This window comes from Leptonychotes weddellii, chromosome 7 (genome assembly GCF_054177405.1).
Source record: "Leptonychotes weddellii isolate Sample4059 chromosome 7, ASM5417740v2, whole genome shotgun sequence".
Classification (NCBI taxonomy): Eukaryota; Metazoa; Chordata; class Mammalia; order Carnivora; family Phocidae; genus Leptonychotes; species Leptonychotes weddellii.
In genome coordinates, this window is record NC_138375.1 from 109955735 (window position 1) to 109965236 (window position 9502).

General features: G+C 38.7%; 1 long non-coding RNA gene across 1 annotated transcript; it reads right to left on the reverse strand.

Annotated features, from left to right (window-relative positions):
• Positions 1-835: 835 nt before the first annotated feature.
• LOC115940306 (uncharacterized) lies at positions 836-9482 on the reverse strand. The gene is made up of 3 exons (XR_014147218.1): positions 9200-9482; positions 2974-3130; positions 836-1391 (listed from the first exon to the last, which is right to left on the reverse strand). It is a non-coding gene; the product is annotated as an uncharacterized LOC115940306 (long non-coding RNA).
• Between the last annotated feature and the right edge of the window lie 20 nt (positions 9483-9502).

The following is a 9502-nucleotide window of genomic DNA, read 5'->3' on the forward strand; positions in this document are numbered from 1 at the left end:
ATTTGTGGAACATAGGAATAGCATGGAGGACATTAGGAGAAGGAAGGGAAAAATGAAGGGGGCAGGAATTGGAGGGGGAGATGAACCATGAGAGACTATGGACTCCAAGAAACAAACTGAGAGTTTTAGAGGGGAGGGGGGTGGAGGGATGGGTTAGCCCGGTGATGGGTGTTAAGGAGGGCATGTATTGCATGGAGCACTGGGTGTTATACGCAAACAATGAATCATGGAACACTACATCAAAAACTAATGATGTACTTGTAAAGTGACTAACATAATAAAATAAAATTTTAAAAATTATAAGTAAATTCAAACTGAATGGTAAAAAACCACCTTGTATCAAAATTCATGAAATGCAGCTAGAGTAATGCATAGAAAGAAATGTATAGCTTTAATTTAAATATTTATGTATTTTAATCTATACAAAAAAAAAGTCTAGTGTCAGTGATCCAAACCTTCAGAGAAAATAGAAAAAGAGAAAACTAAACCTGAAATAGGTATAGAAAAAAGAAAGAAAAATGTAAGAGTAGAAATCAATGAAACAGAAAACAGAAATAGGAAAATGACAAAGAAAAAGATTGTTTTTTTAAAAAAAAAGATTAATAAAATTGATACTGATAAAGCAATACTGATAAAAACAAAAGGAGAGAAAATGTATTTTACCAATATCCAGAATGAAAGAGAGGCATCACTACCGATCTTAAATATATTGGAAAGATGATAAAGGAATATTATCAATAACTTCATGTCAATACATTTAACATCTTAGATAAAATGGGCAAATTGTTTTAAAAACATGTTACCAACTGACACAAGAAGAAACAGAAAACTGGAATTGTAGGATATCTATTTAAGCAATTTATTTTGCAATTCAAATTTTTTCCACAAAGAAAATGTTAGCCACAGGTGTCTTCTGTCATAAATTCTACCAAATACATAAAGAAGAAATAAGAAATATCTTACACAAACTCTTTCATAATAGAAAGGAGGAAACTATTGCCAAATCATGTTATGAGACCAGTATAATCCTGAAACTAAACCTGATAAGAGTATAACATGAAAAATATATATAGATCAATATCCCTCATGTACATAAATGCAAAATTCTCAACATTATTAGCAAATTTAATCGACCTAATAGATACCATATTTTTCACACAGCTGCATGCCACCTGGAAGAAAAACAAATTGCCTGGTTAATCATAGCCATAGAGGTGCTCTTCTCTTCCCAGTCTGCAGGACTCCAGTTCATTGGATCTCATGGGATACCTTTGTATTCTTCTACTGTTGCTGCTGCTATCCCATATGCAGAATGGAGGAGGACTTGATTCAGATTTTGGTGCTCAGATTCCAGTTGTGATGGCATCATAGTGCTGCAATGGCCACTTGAACTTGCAAATTGGAAACAACCAATAGGACCAGGACAAAAGTAAGGCAAGTGTCTCAGAAGCAAAATTAATGGGTCTTCCCAAAACTTAGAATTAAAGATAGATATGTTTAATGCAATATTCTAAAAAAAATCAAACTTCATGAAAACAATACATTATGAACAAAATATCCAAATATTAAATAAAGGCTCTAACCCTACACTTGCACAAGTTGGCTTCACCCTAATCCCAGCCCTGTCACATCCTGATGTCAACTTTATTGTTTCCTGATCTCACTGGGGGAAAAAATGACCGTACCTACGGTATAGTTCCCTTTCCTGGGATGCTCCTTCAAGCACAAGAAGGCTATCAAACATCTAGATCCAATAATGCTGGCATTGTTAAATTTACAAAAAGAAAATCCCTTTAGTTTGCAAATATGATCTCTTCTAGAATATGTTATTAATGTCAGATTTATTGCATATATTTATGCATTAAAGGAAAAATACCTTTATAATGTGGAAAAGCAATGTTATTCTGGTATATATCTGTGCATGCAGCATATCTCCACCATCTACTAAAGCCACTCCCTCCCACACACATTCAAATGCACACATATACAAACACACACAGATACACAAACGCTCTGGGTGCAGCTGTGGAGTTCTAAAATTGCTTGAGGCATTACCATTCGTGCATCATGCAAGATTTTTATTGCTTTTTCATGACTATGCTGATCAATTGGAAGTAATGTTCTTTTCAAGGCATGCCAGGTCAATCCAAGAAAGACATAAGAATTCATCCTTTGGAGATGGTTTCAAGTTCCACCCTTTACCAATAAAAATGTGTGAAGTAATATGGGAAAGGAATAATGGATACTGACACATGGGGGTCTCTGAGCTTGTTACAAAACACACATCTGTGTATATTGAGAAGATTGTTAGGAATTTCTGATCCTTCCACCAGGCATATTCTACCAAAACATGAAGATTGATGATACGCTTAGGAAGATTTTCAGGACATATATTTTGGCAATTTATTTTAATAAGTAAAATTTTTGGCCCTGCTACTTCCCTGCCTGAGAAGGAAATCAGTTCTGGATTACTTCATAAACATTATAGTCATTCTGTCAGCACACCACTCCTGCAGGTTTAAAGAGTAACTTATCAGTTCACCTCTCATTCTATTCTTCACAACTCAACTTTTGGGTTGCTACTAGCCAGGAATATTCCTTTGAAAGTTCAGTTATTTGTGTATGTTTGTATTAGCAACAATGAAAAATGACTGAATAAAAATATAAAGTCAGCCACAGTAGATCAGAGTATTCATCTCATGGTTGCAAGCTGGCTGCTTCAACTCAAGACTTACTCCCCAATACCCATGCTGGTTATGATAAAGGAAAATGGGCAAAAGACCCCAGGAACATGTCACTTCAGATTAGCCCTTTGAAAAATATTTGCCTTAATTATACCCAAATTAAAAGCTTTTGCACAGCAAAGGAAACCATCATCAACAACAAAAAAGGCAACCTACTAAATGGGAGAAGATACTTGCGAACGGTATATCCAATAAGGGGTTAATATTTAAAATACATAAAGAGGGGCACCTGGGTGGCTCAGTCGGTTAAGCGTCTGCCTTCGGCTCAGGTCATGATCCCAGGGTCCTGGGATCGAGCCCCGCATCGGGCTCCCTGCTCCGCAGGAAGCCTGCTTCTCCCTCTCCAACTCCCCCTGCTTGTGTTCCCTCTCTCGCTGTGTCTCTCTCTGTCAAATAAATAAATAAAATCTTTAAAAAATAAATAAATAAAATAAAATACATAAAGAACTTATACAACTCGGGGCACTTGGGTGGCTCAGTTGGTTAAGCTTCTGACTCTTGGTTTCAGCTCAGGTCATGATCTCAGGGTTGTGGGATGGAGCCCTGGGTCAGGCTCTCGTACCTGTGCTTGCATCCTCTCTCTTTTTCTTTCTTTCTTTCTTTCTTTCTTTCTTTCTTTCTTTCTTTCTTTCTTTCTTTCTTTCTTTCTTTCTCTTTCTTTCTCTCTCTCTCTCTTTCTTTCTTCCTTTTTCTTTCTCTCAAAAAAAACAACAACATACAACTCAACACCAAAAAACAAATAATCCAATTAAAAAATGGGCAGAGGACCTCAACATTTTTTCAAAGAAGACATACAGATGTCCAACACACACATGAAAAGATGCTCAACATCACCAATCATCAGGGAAAGGCAAACCAAAACCACAATGAGATATCACCTTATACCTCTCAGAATGGTTGGTATCAAAAAGACAAGAAATAGCAAGCGTTGACAAGGATGTGGAGAAAAGGGAACTCTCCTGCACTATTGGTAGGAATGTAACTTGGTGCAACCACTGTGGAAAACAGTACAGTGTTTCCTCAAAAAATTAAAAATAGAAATACCATACAGGGGCACCTGGGCGGCTGAGTCCATTAAGTGTCTGACTTCAGCTCAGGTCATGATGTCAGGGGCCTGGGATCAAGCCTTGTGTGAGGCTCTGCACTCAGTGGGGAGTCTGCTTCTCCCTCTTCCTCTGCCCCTCCCCCCAATTGTGCACACACCCTCTCTTGAATAAATAAATAAAATCTTAAAAAAGGAACTACCATACAATCCAGTAATTACACATTGGTTATTTACCCAAAGAAAACAAAAACACTAATTTGAAAAGATACATGCACCTCTATATTTACTGCAGCATTATTTACATTAGCCAAGGTATGGAAGCAACCTAACAGTCCATCAATAGTTGAATGGATAAAGAAGATATGGTATAGGGCGCCTGGGTGGCTCAGATGGTTAAGCGTCTGCCTTCGGCTCAGGTCATGATCCCAGGGTCCTGGGATCGAGTCCCGCATCGGGCTCTCTGCTCCTTGGGAGCCTGCTTCTCCCTCTGCCTCTCATGAATAAATAAATAAAATCTTAAAAAAAAGAAGATGTGGTATAAATATACAATGGTATAAATATACAATGGAATATTATTCAGCCATAAAAAAGAATGAGATTTCACCATTTGCAACAACATGGGTGGACCTAGGGGTATTAAGCTAAGTGAAATAAGTCAGACAGAGACAAATACCATATGATTTCACTTACATGTAGACTCTAAAAAAAACTCCAACCCTGAATAAACAACAACAACAAAAAAACCAGAAACAAGAAGAGACTCAAATACAGGGAACAAACTAGTGTTTGCCAGACAGAAGGGATGGGGGAATGAGCAGAAGGGGTGAAGAAGAGTGGGGAGTGGGAGATACAAGCTTCCAGTTATGGAATGTATAATTCATGGGGATGAAAGGTACAGCATAGGGAATATAGTGGAATATGGTATTGTAATAGTGTTGTAAGGTGACAGATGGTAAGTACACTTGGGATGAGTAAAGCATAATGTACAGAGTTGTTGAATCACTATGTTGTACACCTGAAACTAATTTAACATTGTGTATCAACTACACTTCAATTTTATTTTATTTTTTTTAAAGATTTTATTTATTTATTTGACAGAGAAAGACACAGCGAGAGAGGGAACACAAGCAGGGGGAGAGGGAGAGCGAGAGGGAGAAGCAGGCTTCCGGCTGAGCAGGGAGCCTGCTGCGGGGCTCAATCCCAGGACCTTGGGATCATGACCTGAGCTGAAGGCAGATGCTTAATGACTGAGCCACCCAGGCGCCCCTACACTTCAATTTTAAAAGGAAAAAGAAAAAGCTAAAAAAAAAAAAAAAAAAGGAAAGAAAAGAAAAAATGTCCCTTAAGCACAATGCCCCAATTGCATTTTTAAATCACTAGCAATAGCTGAGTACTAGAATACTCCTACCTGCAAGAGATTATGGAAACGTGAATATTTTGGTCTAGAGTAGGGGAAGGCAAAGAAAAATGGGTTTAGAAATGGCTTTTTTAGAAGCCATTTGTATTTGTTTCCAATCACTGCTGTAATAAATTACCACAAACTTTGTGGCTTAAAAACACAAGTTTATTATCTTATAGCTCTAGAAGTTAGAAGTCTAAAATGGGTCTCACTGGGCTACATTTAAGGTGGGGCTGCATTCCTTTCTGGAGGCCCTAATGGAGAATTTATTTTTGCCTTTCTAGCTTCTAAGAATGCCTGCATTCCTTCCCTGGAGGCTCCCTTCTATCTTCAAAGTCAGTAAAGGCTGGTGGAATCTTTTGTAAAACATCACTCTGACACTGACTCTTCTGCTTCTACCACCTCTTATTAAGGGCTCTTGTGGTTACATTGGACCAACCAGGATAATCTAGGGTAACTCTTTATTTTAAGGTCATCTGATTGTCAACCTTTTTTCTATCAGCAACTCCAATTCCTCTTTGCCATATAACAAATGACACAGTTCCAGAGATTAAGACACTGATACTTTGTGGGGCCATTATTCTCTGGCCCCCAAAGATTTACATCCATCCCACCATATATACATATATACACACTCAAGTTTCCCAAAGATCTCATCTCATTACAGTATCAACTCAGTCCATAATTTCACCTAAATTTCATCAACTCAAAAACTCAAAACTTCACCATCTACATCATCTAAATTAGGTATGGGTGAGACTCTAGGTACTACCCATCCTGGGCATAATTCCTCTCCATCTGTGGACCTGTGAAACTAAACAAATTATCTGCTCTCCAAACTGTATCATGATGGGACAGGCATAGGATAACAGTTATTAGCCATTCCAGTTCAAAAACAGAAAATGGAAAATAGAAATAGTCATATTCCCCAAGAAATGCAGAAATCCATCCAGGAAAACTCTATTTCCTTTCTAGGCCTGGGTTTGGACTTCTACTCTCTGGGCTCCAGGCTCTGTCTTATGAGCCATCCTTCCTTTTTCATGAGAGAGTAGCATGTGTTTTTGGCTAAGTAATTTTTCAATCATTTCTTGCTTATAGAATTGTGCAGTACAATAGGTTTCTTTTATATCATTCTCTGTGTCCCTTCAATTCAAGCTGCTAATACTTCTGCTGGTATAATATTCTCAAGAACTTTTTGAGTCCCTGTGTATGTCACAGGGATTCTCTCTCCTTGACAATAGGTGGCTTCACAGTTCTTTCCTGGGTAATCTCGTCTGTTCCTGACTTCTGCTGGGATGGCTGGGATTTCCATGAATTACACGCCTAACCTCTTTAAAGAACCTGCTGTGTGACTGAATGCTCTTATCTTTTAATCCTTTCAAGGCACTAGTAAAAGGTTGTCTTATGACCCCTTGGCTTTCGATATAGAACATACTTTCCTAATTTGAGCCCTGTGTGCAATCTGAATAGTCAAAGAATTTACCACATTACCAAGTTCTAGTCCCATTTAAGAGCTTAACAGTTCTTCCCTCCATCTATCTCATTCCTCTCACATTATAAGCAGCACGAAGAAACCGGGCTGCACCTGATTTCTGTCTGATCCCTCACCATCAGTGACTTTAACATCCATAATTCTACCAGCATTCTCTTTACAATGGTTTAGGTTTTTGTTTTGTTGGGGGTTTTTTTTTGGAAAAAGAGAGAGAGTGCCAGCACTGGAGAATAAGAGGTGGGGGGAGAGGGAGAGAGAGAGTCTTAAGCAGCATGGAGCCAGATGTGGGGCTTGATCTCACAACCCTGAGGTTATGACCTGAGCCAAAATCAAGAGTCAGACACTTAACCTACTGAGCCACCCAGGCACCCTGATTTAGGTATCCTATATGGCAACATATGTTTTCTCCACCATGCTCCTTAATTCCTTCTGAGACTTTGATAGCAGAGTTGTTAATATGCATATTTCTACTATCCAAAGCAATCTAGCCTTTTTCCATCATGCTTTTCAAAATTCTTCCAGCCTCTACCTACCTTCCAGTTTCAAAACAACTTCTATGATTTTAGTTATTTGTTACAGCCGTACTCCACTTCCATGTACCAAAACCTGTATCATTTGAGGTTCAACCGGGAAAACACAACCAGGAGATATATAATGAGAGATTTGTTGCAAGGAAGTGATTACTCAATTGTGGGAGCTGGCTAGGCAAGTCCAGTATCTGTAGGACAGGCAGTTAAAAGGCTGGCTGAGACTCTGGGGCACAAGCTGAAGCCCCTGCCCACAGGCAGAATTTCTTTTTCATCTCAGGGAAAACTCAGATCTGATCTTAAGGCCTTTCAGCTGATGAATCAAGCCCACACAGAGCATCTGGGATATCCTCTCTAATTTCAGATTAACTAATTAACAACCTTAATTCCATCTGAAGCTTAATTCCTCTTTACAATATAGCTTAACATTTTACAGGTTCCAGAAGTTAGGATGTAGATGCCTTTAGGGGGCCATTATTCTGCCAACCATACCATTCTATAGCATCTGCAAAATTAAGAGGCTTCCTGGAGATAGAGGAGTCCTGACAACAGAGCTGATTATTTCTTCAAATCATTCAACACCCTCACCAACATATCCTTTAATAAGTTTTCCTTGGTTAACTAATATTAATTATACAATGTATTTTCTTTCAAATCCCTTAACAACAAGTACAATGTCATCATCTAAAGGCAAGTAGATACTGGCATGTTGTGCCATCAAAAGCTCCTCTAGGCCTAGAACCTGGAAGTCACTTGAGAATTACTCTGCAATCAGAGCTGTTAGAGTATACAGGAACACCTTAAATACAATCTGGGTATCAGTAAAATCTGTCTAGGACTCTTATCAGGATCATAAGTTACATGTAAGAACCCATATGTTTTTTTCAACATGAATTTCTGAGAAAGAATGCATGATAAAGATATCTTTTCATGATGTGACATATGTATTTCAGAATGAAAATCTAATGCTTCCAAGTGTGACTTTTTGAAATAAATTGCATGAAAACATACACATTGCTGTCTATTTGTAAAACAAAAATCCAAAAAGAGCTTGGAAAAACTGGACATGGGTAAATACAAATTGATTCCACCCCAGACACATAAGGAGTTATGCAAAAGTCATCAGTGTGTTACTAATAAAACCTAAAAGGCTTCCAGTAATTTAAAAATGAAGTATGTAAAAAGGAAATAGACATTCTTTTTTTTTTTTAGTAGGCTCCACACCCAGCACTGAGCCCAGCATGGGGCTTGAACTCATGACCCTGAGATCAAAGCCTGAGCTGAGATCAAAAGTCAGATGCTTAACCAACTGAGCCACCCAGGCACCCCAAGAATCAGACATTCTTAAGTAGTGTCATATAATTAGTAAAATAATTTGAAAATTAGAATTGTTTATTCTGAGGGGTTATTATCCTTTAGGAATTAGTATAAAAATTTTAAACAGAAATATTAATTTTCTGATATAGAATTTCTGTCAATACTACAATATTATCCTTTTCATATTATCCTTTAGGAATGAGTATTTCCTTTTCATATTATCTTTTAGGAATGAGTATAAAAATTTTAAACAGGGGCGCCTGGGTGGCTCAGTCGGTTGGGCGACTGCCTTTGGCTCAGGTCATGATCCTGGAGTCCGGGGATCGAGTCCCACATCGGGCTCCCTGCTCAGCGAGGGGTCTGCTTCTCCCTCTCCTGCTCTTCCTGCTTGTGTTCCCTCTCTCGCTGTGTCTCTCTCTGTCAAATAAATAAATAAAATCTTTAAAAAAAATTTTAAACAGAAATATTAATTTTCTGATATAGAATTTCTGTCAATACTACAATAATTGAAAAATAATCATAGAATAATCAGGCCAAGAAAACAAAGAGTAAATTTACTATGGAAAAAGGAGGGGGGAAGTATAATTAAAATTACTACTGGATTAAAAAAAGAAACAGAAAGGCGAAGGAGACAAAACTAATGGAAAAGTGAACAGGAAAGTTTCAGATACCTACACTATTCCGGAAGGTTGGATTTCCCTCTGACTTATTCCTAAGGTCCTGGCTCAGAATACTGGGGAAGATAGGCTTCAAGAATTTGAACTCATTGGTCCCAGATCCTCCCGTCAGACACACGTCATACTGGTAGCTGTGCGACAGGGTCCCCGCGCCGCTGACGTCCACCAGGTGGCCCGCAAAGGGGCCCTCGGGCACCGAGCAGCCGCCCCCCGACGCCGCCCGGCTCCTCCTGCCCAGCCGCACCGCCACGAAGCCCAGCACCGACAACAGGAAGAGCGACGACACCGACGCCAAGGCCAC